This window comes from Aulonocara stuartgranti (genome assembly GCF_965226115.1).
Source record: "Aulonocara stuartgranti genome assembly, chromosome: 9".
NCBI lineage: Eukaryota > Metazoa > Chordata > Actinopteri > Cichliformes > Cichlidae > Aulonocara > Aulonocara stuartgranti.
This window is the reverse complement of record NC_138960.1, coordinates 20,277,259-20,299,349: the sequence shown is the minus strand read 5'-3', so window position 1 is coordinate 20,299,349 and position 22,091 is coordinate 20,277,259. Positions and strand designations below refer to the sequence as shown.

Sequence of the window (22,091 nt, the reverse complement as noted above, 5' to 3'; positions counted from 1 at the left end):
CATTTCTGCAGACAAATCACTATCCTTATATTATAACAAATGCTACTGATCAATGGGCTTCTTTATTATCTCTTTCCCTCTGCTCATGAACAGCTTTTTTGTGCCAGTAGACAGAGCAATGCAGAAAACAAGCTCCATGGGAGAGCATTTGGATCCTACTGTATACACGCTCTGGCCAGTTAGCTTCACTGTGGGTACCACTGGAATGTTTCCTCGAGGACAAGTGTAACTAGAAGGTTAGGCGAAACACTGAAAGTCATTTACTATCCCTTTATTTGATACCATATTCTGCTTCCATCAAAGAGCTCATGAGTGACAAGGACAAGAACTCACTGTGTTCATGTCTCATTCTGAACCATTTTCACCTATGTGATTTGCTTTTTTTTCTTTTTGGAAAAGGGGGGTTGGGTTTGGGGGTGGTGACTGAATTGCAGCTGAAAGGCGGGGAACAGACAAGGTTAAAGCTGTATTCGTTGGCGAAAAATGAAAGGCTGCTATATAAACCAGTGTGTTTATTAACATTTTAGGACTTGCTGTCCATCAGTTCTTCTACTGGACCATTGAATCATGTAATTTCTGTCAGGGGTGAAAGATGAGAGGCTAGCGAAGCGGGATGGCAGAGCTCACTGGTTTCACAAGCACTCAGGTAAGGGCTGTGGAAATACAGCCACTATAATCACCTCTTGTATGATAAGTGTAGAGAAATTGCTTGCTTGAGAGTCTTTCATTTCACATTCATTAGAAAGGTTCTTAAATTAATGATGCACTGACAACTATGGCTACCGATAAGATGCAATAAACAAGCCAGGGATATTTATGACACTGAGGTAAAGTTTATCACCTACAGTGAAGCACATGTCACGTGCACCGGGCTCATGCACACATGACATACAGTAGGCACGGTTTACTGCCCTGGTCTCATACCGTAATTCAATTCAATGCAGAGCACTTCCAATGCACTACAAACACCCAGTAGTACAGTATATTTCAGCAAGGCCTTTAAAGCTAACCTAACAACATGTTTTATTTGGCTAACTGAAGATATCAGCCTTTTAGATCTGTTTTGAATATTTGCTAACTTTTAAGCAGCCGTTTATTTTCAGAAAAACTGAAGTTATTTAAACTTTTGGTTGCAGGACCGACATCATCACCTCATGAAGCTGTTGCATCAAAACTGCTTGTCAGCACTTGCTTATTAACACATCCATCACACTACAACGTCATTAGCATTCATGTAGATTCTTATTTCTTGCAATCTGGGAAATGAAAGTCAAATGTTCGCTCCCTTCTCCATTCTGTTTATGTCTTCACTAACTCCTCAGGCGAAATACCCTCCCCTGGAGATTTGCAGCTTAGGCCTTTCTGCAATTCACTTTCGGGGAGGCAGAGCATACAATTACTTAATTAATTAATAATTTAATCAACACAATAACCATTATGATGAATAATTCAGATAAAGTCATTTCTTTCCAACCCCAGCTCCAAAATTATAAGAGGTGTTTGATGTTTTTCAAACCACTTCAGCCTTCCTGTCATATCATACTGGACCATCTGAACCACTTCATCTTCTTTTCTTGGTTTTTGTTAATGTGGCTAAATTTTAATTCAGTTACAGAAAATTGCAGGGGCTGAAATGAAATCATTTTCTTTTTTTCATAAACATCCTTGTTAACCTGTTCTTAAGGTCTGGTGTAACAGACGAAACAACATAAGCATCTTGTTCAAGTGCAAAACAAAATGAAAGCAATAGCAATTAAAAGACGAGCCAGCAAATGTTGCAGAAAGCAATTAATGAAAAGAAGAATTTCATTCCAGAAGGCTCAGTAATCCACACAATCAAAGCAGCAAAAAAGGAGAAACAAGTGACACAGAATTCCTCTAAAAAGTCATTAGGCTTGTCGAGTCAAACTTCACAAACACATCTATCCATACATTCATTTCCTTCCACTTATCCCACTCATGATCACAGTTGGACTGGATCCCAACAGTCACAGGGCCAAAGGTGGGCTAAAACCCAGGACAGGTTGCCAGTCAGTTTCAGGGCTAACACAGAGAGACAGACAACCATTCACAGCTAATTAACGTAGCACCATGCATGTTTTTGGACTTCAGGAGGAGCAAAGAAAAGCATAAGCATGTGTAGAACTTCAAACGCCACAGCCAGTGGATTCAAACCCAAGACCTTCTTGCTGTGAGACAACAGTGCTAACCACTGCAACACTACGTGGTCCCGAAGACATCTATGACCTAGAAAAAACCTTATATTCAAGGCCCATAAATGTAATAATGCTGAGAGCAAGTTCAAGATCAAACACACGAAACACAAATCTCAGCCGTCAATTGACGCAGAACGCCTGCTTCTGGAGCCTGGTATGCGGCTCCTCTGATGACTTGGCCCAAGCAAGTTCAGCAAAGCCAGGATATCTGTCTGTTATCAGACTTCACTTACCCTAACATCACAAATCAGGGTCACACAATTGACATCAGCTCAATAAGCAAACCCAGAGTTTCCCAGTCTAGCTACAGTATGTTCACATGGAATGGGTGGGAGAATCTGACCAATCACAAACATGGGTAAGACCAATGGCAACAGAGTGACTATTATATAGACTACTATACAAAGGAAAATAAAGAGAATTAATTGAAGCAGTCAAAAAGATAATACAGGCGACACAGAGACTGTGTGTGTGTAAGATAAATATATCATTAAAATATTAAGTTTGGAAAAGTGCTACTATATTATATACATAAACTCTTCTTTAAAGAAAGAAAACGTGATGATCCATCTGTCACGTTAAGAGATATCACAGCTCTGATCTTTAGGAGGATGCTCATAAGAAAGTTTTAGCCTTTCTGTGTTTTCCTGATTAATAGTGTGAGCTAAAGTTTAAAGAGCATGTAAAAAACATAATTTAAACCTAGTAAATTTAAGTGCAACAAGTACAAAAACACATAGGCACCCTGCTGGAGATGCATATATTGATAGTAAAATGTTTGGAAATTGTTTGCAGTTAACAGCTGGGAAAAACAAAACAAAACAATTAATTAATCAAATGTAGAACAATGTAGCTTCTAAGAATTCATATTTCTGATTGATGCTCATCAGAGGAGTGAAAATAATGAAAAAGAAAATCTGAAAAAATCTTTGCAAACCAATATAGGAAGAATCTTCCGGACACTGACTTTTTTTTCCTGGAGAGGACAGTGTATAGTGACTTTTTGTACCTGTTCATCTCTCATCAACTCCAGAGCAGATTTGATCTGCAGCGTAAGTTACCATGGTGATGTACCTCAGTAAGAAGTGAACCACTCTCATAATACTGAGGACCCCACGGTTAAACCTGTGGCTACCTCGATAAAGCCAAATCCTGCTCTGATGGCATTCACGAGTTGTTATCAAGCCCTCTGAGGTGTGGCGGACAGACCTGAAAACAAAGAGCGAGAGGAAACTGCCTTTCAGGGAGAGGCCAGAACTCAACTAACGTCCACGAAATAACCATTAGCAACCTTCCCAGTAAATGTCAACATGTAGCAATATGCAGTGTAAAAAGATTGTTATACTCTACACAAAAATTCTATCTGATGTCATCAGGTTAAACTTTAAGAGATTGCAAATACTTTTTTCACAGTTTTTTTTTTTTTTTTTTTTTGCTTTTTCCAGATTTCTAGGTTAATCAGGAGACTCCAAGGAAACAGTAACATTTTTGTTTATTAAAAAAAAAAAAAGACAAGCTTGAATAGAGCTCTTTTTGAAACTGCAGGGCTGGTTGATATTTCAGCATCTTCAAAGTTGATTCAGTGTTAACACTTATTTAAGTATTTGAGTCCAAACAAACCTAAAACAAAACCTTTAAAAAAGCTGTAATTTCATAAACAATACATATTTGATATTTCCAGATTTTGCAAATAAAACTTGTTAAATACCCTTTCAGATTCAAGCACATTTCAAGTGTTTTCTTTCATGATGCAACCATGTCTAGTCAAACGAAGTGGAAACTGCAAAGTGCCTTCCTTAGCTGGATAAATGGAATCTGAAGTGAACATTATTAAATGTAACACAGACACTACAAGGATGTGGAGTGGTGGCAGAGCTAACATTGTTATGCAAATCAAAAGTAGTCGCTATCAAAAGTACTCGGCGTACATGTGGCTTAAAACGATCAGAGATGTGAATAAGATGAGGGAGTACGATGCATATGCAACTGCATGACACTGAAAGTGCAAGATGTGATTTTGAGTTTAGAATCAATACGCCTCTTTGTAGCTGTCCCTGGTATACACCCAACAAACAAACTTGATTTGCTCATGCCCTAAAATAATAATAATAATAATACATAATGCATCAGTGCATGCCACATGGATGATGCCAAGAGTACGTCCCACTTCATTAATTCATCCATAATGAGTTTTGCAGCATGTAGGAGCAACTACCTTAGAGGCAGCCCCAAGAGTCAGAGCTAATTAAATCAGAATCTTAAATCCCAATCTACACACATCTGCCTTTGTTTGCAGAGTAAAAAAGCACAAATGAGCTCCGCTTGCAGAAAATATACACGCTGTCTGTCTCAGAGACACAGATGTGGACAACTGAGGACACAGTTCTGCACAGCATTGGCACTTTTTTCTGTCCTAGAGTCCTCTCTTTCTCCACAAACTGCTGCAACCCTATGGATATACAAACCAGTAGGTGTCTCTGTAACACAAATAAATCCACTATAATTAGGTAAACATTTTATTGAAGTTCCACTGATTATGTGTGTGTATGCGTGTGCACATATACTCGCTTCAAAGCTGAAAACACAACTTAACACAAAGTTCAAGTGTGATGCTCTTTGTCGATCTGTTTCTAAAAAGTGTGACTCACATCTTAAGTTTGCAGGAGCTAAAAAAAGCCAGTATGGATCGTCTCGCTGCAGGTGCCTGAGCAAAGCAGGGTTAATCTCCAGCTGTCTTTAGTCACCACAAAGACCTCAAGGATGCTGCCAGCAATGAAAGGACTGTGATTTGTGTGCAGTCCAACAATTGTTATTCTCTCCCAACTTATTAAGCAGTTGGAGCATCTCAGATACTCAGCATAGTTGCAGCTTTGTCTGCTTTCACACGTCTCATGATTTTCAGACTGGCCTGTAGAGAGGTGAAGGTTTTGGGGGGGAGGGGGTGGAATGCATCACATTGCATTCAGATTTTCTTTTACTATGGCCTCGTAAATTTCACATCGTATTTCTTTTGATTCAAGGCTTGCATGTGTTGCGCAACATCACATCAGACTCTATGCATATGCATGTATAATGTTTATTGAATGAGCAAACTGCTTCGACACAATTGTAAGCAAAAATTTGGAGCGTCATGTGCTTTAAATTTGTCTTTGCCAGCTCCCAGTGCCAAAGAGAATCTACGAGCAGGGTTAAGATTCCCATCTCACATGCTCTCAGTGAATACTTGAGCGCGGTTTATCTCTGTAAGAGGAGCTGTCTTTGAGACGACGAGTCGCTGTTTGAGTAACCTAGCGCAAACGTCACAAGTCATCATTAATCACGGGAATGTGTCATGCATCACACAGAGGTGGTTTGCCGCATCTGGTCTTTAGTCATATATCCTAATCATCACCACATCAGCGTTCCAAATCTGTCCAGGAATACATTATTCAAATTTAGTTCATTAGAAAAGTCATTCCAGGCGACAGTTAAGTCCACCTAAAACTCGGAGAACAGCCCTAATGACATTATGTTCCATTGTAATTCTCTGCTCCTGCAGTGTGGATATTGTACCCATTTACTATAATTCATAATGATAAATACATTCCCCAAATATAAAGGGAGGCATGCGAAGTTAAGTGTCTTTTCATAGAGCCACTCTCAAAAAAAGAAGTTTGTAATGTTTTAAAAAGTAGCTCCGCTATCTTTCTGGTCATTTGAAAGCCCTTAATGATACAGACACCATTAGCAAGATCCTCCCGCCACTGAAATAAATAAATAAAATGTCCTTGTTATTGTTTTTCCTTCTACTACAATTTAATCATCATTATTTCCAGTATGATCTCTTTCTCAGCCATTCCAGGATGCGGTGTGTACTTTATATCAGCCTCTTATATAACTGCATGACAAATCAATCAGAAAATTGTTGTTTTGATTGTTTTGACCGATAGCCACCTTGAGCCCCGGAGGATCCAAACAACTAAATAACTACAACACACCGTAAAATAGCTGAAATAGAAAAGCAGGAATTTCCAACTGCGCCAATATGGCTTAAGGTATGTTTCTATTTCATTGCTGTAATGTTATTTTAAGCTTGCAATCTTACTATTTTATATTTTATAGTTTTGTAAAAACATCAGTTGAGGTTCCCGTTGACCTTGAGTCGCTGTAGACGGAATCGCAGTGTAACTTCTTTTGGTATTATAGGTGTTTTCTCCCTGCAAAACTATCTATTCTAGACAAATGCACCCAAAGCTATACATCCTGCCTCGAGGATTAGCCAGACTTACGCTGTGGAATGCTTACCAGAGACAACGCATGATCCATCTGTCTGCGGAGAAAGTCGTCACCTTTCCCTGAACTAATCTCACATGGCTGCAACAACAAGTCTCAGTTCACCTGTTGATGGAAGGCTGGAGGCAGATTTTACCCCTGAGTCGAACATCATCTTCGCTCTATTCACCGAGGACCAGCAAAGGAGATTTCACATGGTGCATCCAGCCCCTAAGGCGTAATTTCAGAGAAGCCATGAAGTTTTTTTTTTTTTTTTTAACTGAGTGATATACTGTTATGTGCATCTGTATTCTTGTTTGGTTTGACTTCTCTTGTCCTCTGAATCCAAAAAGCAGGCAAAAATAATTTATAAAAACCTTTTATATGAGCTTCTTATTTCGTGTTAGCTCAACTCTATGTATGACCTACTAGAACCAAAACATTTTCAAATTGAACTCTGGCCATTCAACAACAGCTATGGGACTAATTTCCATTTTCTCTGCCTGCAGTGAGAAAAAAAATACAGCTGCTGACGATTCTCAAGGTGACAAATTGGATGGAAAAGGATGCATTTGTTTCTTTCTCAGCCTGAACTGGGGATGAAATGTGAAAAATATCTATTATGTGGACAGAAGAGCAGTGCTAGTAAATTTGAACTGCAGACACTTTTGCATACATATACATAAAATGTCAGACACTGAATATATTTTATATAACTTATGAATACACAACGCAGATTTATGTGCCATTAGCGGGTTTGTGAAATACATCAGATTTAGTCAAAAACCTTCACAACAATATAGCTTCTTTTGTTTAAGATTAAGATTATTGAAAATGATACTTCATCTGCATGCTAGAAATCTGACATATATTATAGGTGATTTTCACAATATTAGCTGAATGTTCAGGTGAGAAATAGCTTCTATTTCTTAGGATAATGCTAAAATGAAGACATATTCAGTTAAGGTTAATTATTAATACCATAATATTGTAGAAATACTCCATTTCATTGCAGAGTTTTCCACCAGCTTCTCAGCTATAGGAGGAGAACCAGCTCTTATCATCATGAGAAGCTTATTATCAAAGCCAGGTCAGTTTGATGCAGATGTTAGTGTCTGCTATCTCTGTAAGTTTATCAAATGACAGACATAAAAATGCAAAATGTCAGAATAGGTTGACACTCTCCTATGGCACTGTGTAGCTCTCCTCTTGTAATGCCCCATCTCCTGATATCTCCTCCACACTTCTTGAGACCATGCTGGGAGACACAACAAACCTTCATGCAGCTGCATGTATGGCTGTAGCATCCTGGGGCAACTGGACTACCTGTGTAGCCTGAATGGGCTGTAGGGTCTGTGTCGTGCTACCAGTAGTGACAAAGACAGAAGCAAAAAGCAGGGGATGAGGAGAGAGCGTCTGTGACGCACCTGCAAAACCCTTTGTCGTGTCGCTGCCTCTCCAGTGCACCTGTTGTCACTTCCATTTGCGCCAAGACAGGTGAAATGGATTTGCAGTGGTTTTTGCTTCTGAACTGGTGAGACTGATACTGTTGTAGTTTAGCTGTTTGTGATCAAGTGTTCCCTCAATTGCTTTTTTATTCTTTAGTCGTTCATATCTATGGAAAGGTGCTTTTAGGTAATGTAGTTTGCAACACATTGTGTAGAAATACCATTCTTTTCAAATCTGAAAGAATCTCTTTTTGAGGAAAAAAAGCATTTTCAGAAAGCTTAAAACAGCTCGTAAGACATTTTTGATTCATGGCTTCACTCAACAAATAATATGATAAATGATAAATGGAATTGTATACTCACACAAATTACTGAAATAATTTTCTGACTGTGTGCTTGGGTGTAAAACATGTGCAACTTTTGATATTGCACTAAACACAAACTCATTTGATTGCTAGGATTGGCAGGGTATGATTCTGCTCTGTTGTGGCCCATCAGTCTTTTACAGAAATGGTCTTAGGTTGTCACCAGACAGTGTAACAGATAATAGTATTACTGTTATTGCATTGTTGCTGCCTGCGTTGGCCCAGTTGGTGTTTATTTTCCTAACACTCCATGTCCACAGACAATGGCAGTGATCCATCCTGACAGCCAGAGGCTGAGCGACAGATTCCACACAAGAGGGAACCCCAAGGTAATCATTTGCATTTGTTTTTTATTGCAATCATTAGGGCTCCCCTGCCGGGCCTCAGCACAAGTCTGTGTGACAGACCCCATGTTTTATCCGAGAGTCAGGGGAGGTATGTTGCTGGAAGCGAGCCGAAGAGTACAGTACGCTGCACTGATAAAGAAAACAGGCTGGCTACCATGCATCATAGAGACACTGACATCTGCGTATCCCTATGTGTGCTGTGTAGAGATGGAGAAATGCAGAATTTTCAGTATATGACAATCTGTGATTAAACATGCAGAGGATGTGAGGATGTTAATTATCATACTAACTTGTACTGCCAATTTTCACTTTGGATCATCACAGGCTAGTACACAATATAGCTGAAATGGTTGACAGCAACAGAGCGCGCGCACACACAAACACACACATAAAAAGCTATGGAGACAAAAGACTGAGAAATCCTTGATCAAGCTGGGCAGTGTCATGACCTCCGGTGTCCTCTAATGGAAGCCCGGAGATATCACAAGTGGTGCTTGAATGGCAAACTCCATGGCTGTGCATCAGGATCCAAAGATCACCCAAGTCCCTACTTTCCTTTAATTATCTTGGGGTCTTAAGGAGAATGGGGTAGCATAAAAAACATCCTGTTATTTAACTTTATCTGGAGAAAAAATACCTTGATAGTTACACAGCTGTCACTCTGGTGCACACTAGTTAGAAACTCCCTTTCTGTTCACAGTGTGTAAGAGTCAAATAACAGTTCTTTACTATAGTGAGAAAAACAGGTATTGCTCTGGGACTTAATAGTTGTTACCACTCCCTGTGACATCTAATTAACTGTGTTCCTGTAATTAAGTTCCTTCAGCTTACATTACCCACATTTTCAAGTGTTTTCAGTGCAACTGGGTGCTTGTTGAAATCGGTGGTAGACCAACTTTTGCTTTTTTGTGACTTGTAGCACACTTAGATATCTACCTTTGTCAAAATGCTTTCTACAGTAATATATTGGCCTGTGCAGCATATTCATTATAATGATGCCTGTCACTAAGAGACCCCTGTGGGTGTCACAGTGGATGCAGGATCAATCGGCTTTGATGGAACAATGGCAGGGCCCAAGGTGAGGTGGAAGAAGCCTCCCACGCTGGAGCCAGACTCATTGCTAGAATATTACACTCATTCCGCTCATTACAGAGGAAACTGTAATGTTGTGTACCCCTGCTAGCAGCCCACACAGAAACACACCTCTAATAGATGCCTAGGTCTACCCAGTCTTTCTGTCTATGTCCTCCTTATCTGTGCCCCCACGGAGGAAGACTGGCCCTTCTCACCATCGCCGCTGGTTCTCAATCAACGTGGCTCCAGCCTCCAAGACTCATTCCAATTTGGTGCCATCCCCCTGATACCAGAGCAATTACCCTCTTCTGGCCATCTACATCCCTCATCACACTGTATGCCACTAGCTTGTCACTAAGCCACCGCAATAAAAGAGAAGAACTTTCAGTTTTAGATGAGTAATAATAAGAGAAAATACAGCAGATAGATCAACTGAATCTCATTGTGCATATCTTTATCTGTTGTGTTTACTGGGCGTTTCAATTATTTTATACTATAAATAAATATTTGTTTGGATTGGTATTGTATGCATTAAAAGTGCTCCAAATAATATTACTCAAAAAATATGGGAAAACCTGCTTCTACTGTGTGGAGCTGCAGTGGGGAGATTCAGTTCGGGTCACTGTCCCCATTTGTTCCTTCTTGCTTCTAGAGGATCCGTGGCTTCCACTAGCTAGCTGTGAAACCTCCAGACTATTACATGTGCTCTTCTCCTATATCGCACCAATTGGACTTCATGCTCACTTTGTATGAGCAGGCAGGTTAAAGTATGTTTAATCAGTGATTTAACTCATTTCAACACCGTTGTCCTTTTAACTTCGTTGGGTAATAACTACAAAGGTTTTGGGCTGCAGCTCATGTGTGAAAACACCAATAAAGATTGTTGTCAAAGAGGCAGGCAAAAGACTTTGACTAGCTCCTACACCTAAAGTATTTGTAAGAAAGCTTATCTCTTTGTCAGAATGGGTTGCAGAGATCTCCAGAATGGAAAGATGCCAGGGGTGGACAAGATTTGTGCTGAAGTAATGGGGACTTTGGATATCAAGGTGTCATGGCAGATACTTTTCTCAAATGACACTGAGACATCAGGAACAGTGGTGTTAGCCCCAGAGGTCAGGGCGGCGGTCTAAAGAAAGGCCCAGAGGCTAAGATCTACTCACACAGCCTCTTTGGAGATGCTAAGTGACTGTCAAGGCAACTCTGACTGGTTGTTGAACCTCTTCAGACCCAAAATACGAATTCAACCTCATGTCAGAAAAGTGAACCTTTTTCTTCCTTTCTACTATGTTCATGTACACACTCCTGTAAGACAGTGACAAATAATATCAGAGGTTCTGGAGAGGTTCCAGGAGTCTTAAATGCCTTGATGCTTGTGCTTTAGAGAATGACCTTCTTTTCATTTAATCAGTTAACTGAGCAGGGATTTCAGAATATGTGGAATAATGGGAAAGTCTTTGTATCCACGGGTCTTCATTAGCAGTGAGGGTAAAACTGTGACTTACAACATCTGCAATTCTCTGACGTAATATGAGTAATGTAGAGCGTGGCAATAAATAGAGCTGTCCAAAAAGAAAAGGTAAAAAAAACAAAAACATCTTGATTTAACTATCAGTCCTTGTCTGACTAAAGTTATATTTTAGGATCAAAGGAAACTGATGGCAATGGTGTTTTCTCACTACTTTCTGTCTTTCTGACAAGGTGACAAGCTCAGCAGTCCAGGGAAATATCAATCAGAATCTGCAATCTGTTTTTCCATACTGAGGACAGCTTGTTTGGGTTCCTGGGCGCCTCGTGGTGGATCTGCAACCGTTGCAATGTCATTGTAACATTGAACATTAAGACCAGTCATGAGAATTATTGATAACATAGTTTTCCCTTTACACTTTTGGCCAGCATAACAATTAGAACATCTGTGATTTATTTAAAAAAAACAAACCATTATATTCCACATTGTAATAAATGCTTTTGTTTTAAGCTGCATCCTTTAACAGGACTCAACACCGTGTGGCAACTCAGATGTTTAGATGGAACACTCCTATAAATTTACATTGGTTGCCTTGCTGTTTCCCTTTAGCAATGCTAGCTGTATAGCTGTTGCCTATTTTTAGCACACTTTTTAAAAGTATATATTAGTCAGTCCCACCATAACAATCTTTGACCTATTCCACTAGAGAAATCCAAAGCTACTGGCTGCATTTTTGAGTTTTCAACAACTCAATATGTCATATCTCATAACGAAAAAGGGTTAATTAAATTTTTTGACCTGAAATGTCTCTCCCCTTCCTTCCAAGCTGGCTTTGCCTTACACACCCACGCACAGTCCACAGCAAGCATCCTCGCCTCTGTATGTTGGTCTTGAACATAATTAATCAGAAAGACAGCAAGCCAAAGATAAAAAACATTAGTCAAAAATTACTCTTGACCTTTCTCAGTTGCACAATAAGCCTCCCTTCTGGTTTTCAGTAAATCAACTCTAAATGAGAACACAGTCTGGAAGTTTCTCCCCACACATGATGGACCTTGTTAAGAAGATACTGTGTCCTCCACTATCTTAACCCATTTGCACCTTGTTTGCTTTGAAATTTCTATTTTTGAGAGTTCAAAGGAACAGTGTCTTTGGCAGTCTGAAAGTGACACTCTGAGTCTGTTCCACAAGCTGTTTGAAGGATGTTGTTTTCCCCATGGAAACAGTAGGTTAAGCCACAATTGAAAACTCATTGGCACCATCTGTGCCTTAATCTTGCAATAACCTGGTTTGCCGTTTGCTTCTTGATGAGTGCAGACTGTTGCCATCTACACCCTTTTTACTGTCTGAGAAAACGATTAAATGACATGCCCTGTTTTCACTTTGCAAAGAAAGAAGCAGGACTTTGTCCATCAGATATTTCTGTCTAGTATAATAAATTGATCATGGATTTGCTGAATTAGACAGTTCTTGTATCAGAGTCACAGTAATATGACATCACAACTACTTTACACCAGAGAGCAAGCCTTTAAAAACAGCTTAGGCCTCAGTCTCTGGCCTAGACAAGGAAAATGGAGACTATTCCCCCCCCCCAGTGTCTCACTGCTGCAACGAATATATCAAAAGGCAAAGGAAAGAGTCTCACTTTCTGCTTTGTGTAACACCTTTCACAGGTTAACCACTGCTTTGCAACTAGTTGGTGCGCGTTTGCAGACAAGTCAACCTACAAAGCAGTTGCAAGGAGGCTTCAATTCAGCACCGTATATTTCATTGTGGCCAATTTTACCTAGGGACAGCAAGCAACAACTTTTTTTTTTCCAGTGACCAGGTCACTGACTGGTTTTAAGGCTGTTGTGACAATCAAAATGACAATCAGTGTCAGGGTGACTAGCAGCAACCACATACACAAATGTAACTGTCTCCCTGGTGTGTATTACCAAGTGCAATTTTCCCTATATAACAAAGTATTCTATTTTATTCTATCTGTGCAGAACTTATTCTATTTTATATTGTATTCTTATTTTGTATAGTATGTTATTCTATTTATGTTATTCTATTCTATTGTTTTTCTCTTTTTTTTCTCTTAATTTTTTTACTGCTCTTGTACTTTGTGCCGTGACCAAAAATTTGGGACTAATAAAGGCTTATCTTAGCTTATCTTATCTTATCTTATCTTCATCAACTACATTATATATAGCTGTTTTCAGGCAGTTGCCAGCTGGTCCCTAGGTTACGAAAAATGTGGTTTTATATAGATAATATCGATAGCAAGGCTGGTTTTGGTATCCGATCAGTGCTAGCGTGATAGGGTCGATACTTTGTTTGTTTTATGTATAACTGAAATGTGTTAAATTGAGTGTTATTTTTTAGGAAATACAAAACTTATCAAACATGCAGTATGAAAAATTTGTGAACCTTCTTGAGTTGTTTAAACAGCAGACATTGAAGTGCTTTGGAGACAGGCACATTTACATTCCAGGTCCCCAAAACACAGTTTCAAAATACATAAAATGCTGAAATGTGTGTTTTGTTGTGTTAACTAATTATTGTGAAAAATACAAATCACAGTGATTTTATTGGTTAAAATGTTAAAATGTTTTCATAATTTGCAAATTGATAATGACTTATCTCATTAATCAGGATACGTTCCTATCCCTCAAATAAGCTGCCTTTATAGGTCAAAAGTATCAGTACTGCACAGCACTAATTTGCAATTTCTGTTCTTTGCTGTACACTAATGTACTTGACTTAGTATTTGAGTCACATCTGGGATCTCTGATACTTTGAAAGATTGGCTGTCCCAATGGAGCGCAATGCACATTTTTTTATTTAATGGTTTAGATAGATATCAAATTCATTTTTTTCTCTCGCTTACATTTTTGGTATTAGATGTCTTCTCATTGAAAGAGGTTAATTTTTTACTACTCGTATTTTTTCTTCCACTTGATTCAAGGCAAAATAGTAAAGCAGAATAATGTTGGTCCCAGAGAGAGTAGAAATGGAGTTTAATATTACAAGATCAGACAATAGGTCTCAATAAACACGTCCGAATAATAACTAATTCCCTGGAAATGTCAGGACAATAAGGCAGCAGCTGTTTGAAAAGGCTGGCTAAATAGGAGCATGTCATCCTGTGGGATTATTTGTAAGGCCTTAATATAAAGTATGGTGGGAAATTTGTGACCAGCAAGCTGCTTGTATTTTCGATATGCCTATAAAATACTGAGAGACTATTCTGCAGGTGTAACTGATAGAAACAGTTTTAAACATGACAGTGCACTGAAAACAACATTTTGCAAAGACATTCTCTTAACTTGTCAAATGTCCTACAGATATCTTCATTTTATATTTAGCTTCAAATCCAAGGTGAACATTCACTTTTGTCTTCTTATACGTGAAAGAAGAAAGAGAAATTTGTCCTGTGCCATAATGTGAGGTGTCAATCTGACTTCGCACTGAGCCGATCCATTGAAAATGAATTGCAAATGGTAGAAAATGTGACTTTGACAGTAATCCGGGATGATTTCCTGAGGATCAGGATGCATTTATGGCTTGGGATTCACATTGTCGCCTGCATATAAAACTCAATCAAATGTAGAAGTTTAGACAGGCATTGTTGAAACTGTTTTTAGCACAGCAAGTGTCTCCATAATCAGCAGAAAGGTTGTCAAAGAGATAACATCACAATATTCCCACGTAGCTGCTTATTATTGGAACATAAGTGGAGATTTCTTATTGCATTAGGCCATCGTTTTCCCTTCCTTGGCAGTAGTTAGATGAGTAGATTAAAGCAACTTTTTTGTTTCCATGAAATGAAAGTAATAAAAACAAATCTAGCACCTACAAAAATGAGCAAGGAGAGAAGTGTAAAAACAGCTCTTTAGTGTTTTACAGGCGATTTTGTTCTTCACATTTTGGCTAGAAGTGATAATGTTACTCACTGAGCTTTAAACATGGTTGTTTTTACCAGCTGCTGGCTTTAGCATCATATACCAGGTATGAGAAAACGTTTTCCCAATATGTCAAAGTACTGCTTTGGTGCTGTTGAGAATAAAAAAAAAAAACATATAAAAGAAATCTAATCTTTTTCTCAAGAATAAAAAATGCACGCTTCTTGATGTGGCTTCCAGGCTGCAGTGGCGTTTACCCACCACTGCTATTATGATTCATCGGGGGAAATCAATCAGGAAAGCTTAATCGCTCCTTTGAAGAATACAAGTCACACGCATTGATGCACTGTGCTGCTATCGTCACCATTGTAATGTTTACCTCTGAGGTGTCTTGATCATCATATCGTATAACAGGTGTTGTTTGTAATGGATTAATTACAATTCTCCGGAGAGGGGGAAACTGTAAGGCAAAAATGAAATTATCATAATTAAGCCATCATTTTTCAATCGATATGAAAAGGGCAAAATGAAAAATGTATTACTCAGATGCAGATGAAATGGAAATACCTCACTGTGTTATGGAAGATGCAAACATGCAAATATGTTGTTATGCAAATCACAAGCACATGACGGGTTGACATTTGTTCCAAGTTTATCACTCTTGTCCCGCCACCTTCTTACCACCTTAAGTAAATAAATAAATAAATATACTGTATTATTCATCACACTGTATCTGCCAGTTTTGTACAGCAATCAGTCTGTTACAATGGGTGTTTCTCTTTTTAGTTTATCCTATCACTGCACAGCTCTTACCACTACTCAAGGACTCTGCTACCTTGTTAAGGCTTTGAGTATATCCGTCCTTATATTTTGACTGTAGAAAGTGTAGTTTCGTATTTATTCATTCATTTCATTTGACTCTACTTTTCATTTCTCGTTTTCATTTACTTATTTATGTGTGCTATGACTGAACTTCACTTGTATAATTCTGTCAGTATGTAGTGATAATAAAGGCGATCCTTGAACTCGAGTCTCAATATTTACTGTAGGTTGAAAAGACTGTTGCTAGCTTTAACCATTGCTTCTGTCCTTTCTGTTACCTGTAAGGCTTCGGAAATCTCTGTTTATTAAGTCTTTTCATCACTATTAAAAAGTGTAGGAACTGGACTCAAAAGTACATGCAGTAATAAAAAAGACTGATTTAAATTGAAAAATTTAGAATGCTTTAGTCTTATATTGGCTTTGGTTCGATTTAGAAGTAGGCCTATCACAGATCTCGAACATTTATAGTGGCCCATAAAAGTAAGAAAGTGAAAAGTGTTTTTATATATATATATATATATATATATATATATAATTTATATATAGCTCTTTATATATAGATCCTTTGTTTTGCTTTAGTTGATATTTCATGCCTCTATATCAAAACAAAACAAGTCTAACGCCCAAACAGTCGTCGTATCCTATGGGAGCTGTTCGCACAGTAGGTGCTTTGGCAGCAATCTCCTAGTTTTTACAACAATCCCTAAAACTGTTCGGAAGTGTTTAACACACTTCAAACATCTCCAAGTGCTAAAATCACTTTGAGTTCTCCATCTCTCTCTCTCTTGCTCCAAGCCAAACTCCCTGCATTGAATCTTTCAGTCACTTGAGTAAAATCAAATACTCCATCTTCACATGGATCCACAGCAGGTAATCAGAGCCAGATCAGACAAGTGGGGCTGAGCATGTCATTAGCGCTATAGCTGTGTTTACATGCAATAATCTCATTATTGTCCTCTGTCTGATTATGTGAATAAACCCATTAAGTTGTTTACAAGAAAGAGGCATGTTAATAATTTCATGTTAATCCAATCTAGTACCTTATAATTGATTAAACAAATCAACTGTCTAGTTGCTATAGGAGGGATTTAAGTGATATTATAGATTTTTTTCTGCCCCCAATCTTACTAACTGCATGTAGTTTCTGCATATTATCTAGGGCTTTTTGAATTATGACACATGGACAAAGACATTTTTATTCATTATTATTCAGTTTCATCTGGTCAGTTTTGAGATACCCATGGTTTCTTTTCCCCCACCAATCCAGCACAACAGAGGTGGCAGAAATTTTGCTTGTAATGGCTAAAAAATACAAATATAGCCTTACAGTGAACATAGTATGTAATTTCAATGTCCCTGTTTGGAGGCCTCCAGGGGAGCTTTGTTGTACAGTCCTTTGTTCTCCCTCGACTTTTCTACCACCTGCTTTGTCTCTGCTATCAAAGCTGTATTGCAAGAAAAACAGAATGAAATTTTATTTTGCATTTGACATTTTGATATAATGCCCTGATGTCTGCATAATTTTGTTCCAGCCTAATAAACTTTATACATACTGTATACATGAAACAGTCAGGACTTCAAGTGTTGGTCTAGCAACAAATATAAACAACAGTTTGGCAATAAATGCAAATAGATAAATAGATACTAGCAATAGATAACTTTTTTTACAGCACCTGGGAAGGGATCTCAAAATTCAATTCAGTACAATTCAGTTTTATTTATATAGTGCCAAATCACAACAAAAGTTGCCTCAAGGCACTTTATATCCACCAAAGGTGGATCCCAAAACTACATCTGCATCTAATGTGTAAAGGTCACTCTTTTAAGGATGCCAGCGTTCACATTTTGAATCTTTGAACAGAGTGGGTGGCTTAGGACGTAATCTGTCTGCCACCAACAATCCAGTTTTGAGATCCCTTCCCAGGCACCTTAACTCCCATTTACATTTTGCATCAGCTGATCTCAATAAGTCACATGATAGGATGAGTTAAGGTCTCACAATAGTTTCACTCGAATCCTTTGCTAATAGTGACCCACACCCTCTCCCGTCTTGGCTCATGAGGCACATGATCCACAGTGGGCAAAGACCCTCTTGAGGGACACGCCCACTAGGGCTTAAATACCTGGGACTCTCCACCATTTTTAGAACTGAAGAAGCTTCTCAGTTGAGAGGTGAAACATCTTCAAGCAACTTAAAGAAGTCCAGCCGCTTTTCTTTCCAAGCTCCTTAGATTACTATAACCTGGATGACTGAGAACCTGCATAGAGAATCTGTCTAAAGTTTCTTTCACTTGCTAATCATACTTACCTTTTGTGTTTCCGTTGACCTCCAAAGTATTGGTTAGTGGGGTAAGAGGGCTTTCATATACAAGTCAGATGTGGATGGATAATTAAAGTAATGGCAATAGGAAACTCACTGATGAATGCTGTTTTAGGAAAAACGATCATATAAGACCTGACTAGTGATTTTTAGTTTCTTCTATTACATTAGTGGGTTTTTTTCCCCACAATGATTAACCTTTTCTGTTGGCCCATTTCAATATGTTGTGTGTGAAGTCAGTTCAATAAAGACAGATCAAATACAGAGTTTGAGTAAACAGATATTTGGTTATTACACTCCAATGAAGCTACACACTAAAGCAGACACCACATTGGTAGGAAGTAGGACAGGACCCCCAGGAGTCTAGACACTTGTTGTGACAGAGACTTGGACGAGGATTTCTTTCTCTCAAGGATAAGGTGGAGATGGCACAGAGGCGGGTTGCACAAATGAGAGTCTGACAGGCAGAATGACAAAGAGCACTGAGATTGAAAGCACCCGGGGCAACAGGGCGGAGCATGATTGGCTTGCAGAAGATGTGCACGAAATTGATTGGACCATTGTGTGGGAAAGTGGAAGAGATGTAAAGAAGAGACACGCAACCCAAGCACCCAGGAATGCAGGCAAATAAGTAAATACAGATCGTCCTCATTGAAGTTAATGATAAGATATTTTTATTTTAATTTAACCTTAGCTGTGTTTTAGTTTAGTTGGCCTCATTTCTTTTAGTATAAATTGTTTATTGATGATTTTTGTGTGTGTTGCCAATTGTTATTTTTGCTGTCAAGGGACTGTGGATGGAAATTAGCAAGTAGCTAAATCAGTTTCAATGCATCTTTTGTCTCAGGTGATTAACACTGCGAGAGCCAGGAGGAAAATTCTGTCCCCATGGTCAAAAAGACCCCTCCTGGCAGTTCTAGTGTTAAATTTTTATTTTTTCTTGTACATGGTCCCCGCCAAATAAATTTAACTAGAGTACATTTTTAGGTGAGCCCTAATAAGTAATTACTTTTCTGCACTTTTTTGTATTTTACTGATGTTGTTTCAACTTTTCATTGACCTAGAATCAAAAAATGACTCTCTACACTTTTGTCCTTCTGCTTGCTCCCTGACAATGAATAAGGCGTTTCATGGGGGAGTTGGCAGATTATAAATGTAACAATGTTTCTCACAAAGTCATTTGTCATTCGAAAGACGCAAAAGCTACATTTTCGATTATTTGACCGGAGCTCTAGAAGGTTTCTAAGTTTCATCGAGTGTTTCTGCTCTTTTGATGGGGCGATCTCAGTCTCTGCTGTGATTCTTTCTATAACGCAGTTGCTTCCACCTTAAAAGTGGTGTCATAAGAGCAGACCTTTAACTGACCCTGGATTTGGTTAGTATTGCCAGAAAGTGGTAGCTGTACACATTACATAATTTAAAACATAATGAGATTTTTATTGAAAACGTATCCAGTGGTTTTTAATGGACCTTTATTCATTTCATATACTGTATAATCAAGGTTGTCTAAAGTAACAATGGCACACAATTGTGCCCATAGATCTTTTCATTGAGTCCACGAAGCACTGAAACTCCACAATAACTGAATGCTGAAAACTCCTATTAGCCAAACACTGTATAAGTCCTTCCCAGACAGCTGCAATTTGATAATAAATAAAACATGAAATTAGCAGTAGATATTATTCTGCTGGGATTTTTCAGTATGAAACTGAAACAAACACACACACAAGCACACACCCACACCCACATACACAGATTGCCCCGACCTAAAACATAAATGTTACATAACAGCAAGTGAATGCATTATAAAACTCTGAGGCAAAAACTCTCCAGAGTGAGCCAGAGATTTGTCTGATATAATGTATCAAGAGACGTATTACCTCAGGGACTGTCGCCCTACCAGGCCAGCAATGATAAATAATGCAACAAAAATACATCATCATGATGTTTCTCTTTATCCAACATGTGTAGCTGTCAACTTTGATCAATAAGAACGCACTAAAGGCGATGGTATATAAACACAGTTTTTTTATGTTTATGCATTCTCTTGAACCTAGAAACACTGCGAATAAGACATTTTAATGCAAAATATTCCAGCCCTCAAGGCCCAAATCTTTGAGGCTGACCTGGGGAGTGTTGTGCAGGCAGGAATATAGCTACCAAGGGTACTGAGAGAGAGTCGAGCTGAGCAGTCTTTATTGCACAGTGATATTCTCTCAGGTTTCTCCAGTGAGACTTTCAAAATAGCAATTTAGCGAAAGTATACTTCGCAGTCGCTATAAGTCCACTTTGAGAACGGCTGTATACCTGCAACACAGACAATGTAATAAGATGGAAATTTGAAATTCAAATTTCCTTTCTCTCATCTCCCACTGATGTAATAGTGATCTAAGGACCCACCGATCAATTTTGACTGTCAGATCAAAAAGGTCTTCATTTGCATCGGCTCGTGTGAATCTTCATCTCACACATGGAGTTTTCATCGCTGCTGAACATGATGAGATGTCAGCGTAATTAAAACAGTTTGGTGTTCCTGAAGACGATCCTCATGCATCTTGTTTCAAATGGAGTTGCTGCTGAAAGCTTGCATGTCAAGGATGTAGAAGAGTGACATTTACCCTGCTGTTGTTGTTATGGGTGGTGGTCTCTCCTGGGGTCTAGTTTCTCTTTTATGTCTGTAAAACATCCCTGAAATATATATTTAGCCTATTCTTTTAAGTTTAAAATGGTATGACAGTTGTGTATTTTTATCAATAATCCGTCTAATTGCTATGATTTCAAATCACAGCTTTAAAAAAATCCATCCATTCTCTTCTGCTTATCAAATTAAGAAATATGGAGGAGCTGGAGCCTATCCCTGCTGCCACGGTGCGAGAGGTGGCGTACACCATGGACATGTTGCCAGTCTGACGCAGAGCTAATATATATATATATATATATATATATAATACTAAATATAATGGATTTTCAAAACCTTTGGGTAACAGTTTAGTTGATGACTAATGCTCTGAAACCTTGGATGTTTCGCCAGTGTTGGTTCAACACACCTCTTTGGTGTCGCTTAGATGTTCTTGTTAGACTTTGTAGCACGAGAACATTTTTTGTTCAAAATAAACTCAACATTTTCAAAAGTAAGAGTAAAAAAAACACCTCAGTGAAGACTTGGACTTGTGAGGCCAGCCTTCTAAACTGCTGCCAGCCTTCTATTTAACTGACTTTCTGTCCAACTAGTCGCATCCCAAAGAAAGAGAAGTGATATTTGTAATTGGCAGCAAATGAATGAATAGCTTAAAATGCTGCTTATTTTTTAAATAACTGGCTCTTGTATGTGGAGAAGACGTGTGTCTGTCTCTTCATGGCCATGTATGAAACAAATTAGTTTTCTATTTATTTATATGAAAAAAAAACCCTTTGTTTTAATCCTGATTAATTGGAAAAGTATGTTGGTGATAAAGAGCAAAAATGTGACAAAGAGCAAGAGAATAAATTATAACGAGAAAAATAACAGCTGATGAAAAAAAAAAATCTGTGTCGAGCGATGAGGCTACAACATCCTTCAAATTAAGACATGAAGCAAACATAAATCCTTAATGTTTTTTCGTCATCTGTGCATTGCTCTAGTGGAAAATTAATACAGCTGTTTATCTCAAGGAATCAAGCCCCTGTTATTCGTGTAATAATAGTAGATGATTTGTTTTGCTTTTTCCCCCTTGAAATAGATTTGGGTCAACAAAAATACTGTTTAACAGATTTTCAGTTGTCTTAAAAGCACAAAGGCAGAGGCAAATCAACCTCAGTGTAACACTGAACAATGAACAAATCTCGGCTAAAACAAGAAATCTTGACCCGGCATTAGCTTCTCAAACAGCTGCAGCTTGCTTTTAACGTGTAAT

General features: G+C 38.4%; 1 protein-coding gene across 2 annotated transcripts in view; it reads left to right on the top strand.

The window, feature by feature from the left end:
• The first annotated feature begins 7,968 nt into the window (after positions 1 to 7,968).
• cdh19 (cadherin 19, type 2) overlaps positions 7,969 to 22,091 on the top strand; it is an 87,113-nt gene continuing 72,990 nt past the window's right edge. The window contains exons 1-2 of one of the 2 annotated variants that reach the window (XM_082547648.1): positions 7,969 to 8,001; positions 8,541 to 8,609. The gene's annotated coding sequence lies outside the window, so the exon portion shown is untranslated. Of the gene's footprint in view, positions 8,002 to 8,540; positions 8,610 to 22,091 lie in introns of those variants that run through there. The other variant, XM_082547649.1, reaches the window with a different exon arrangement.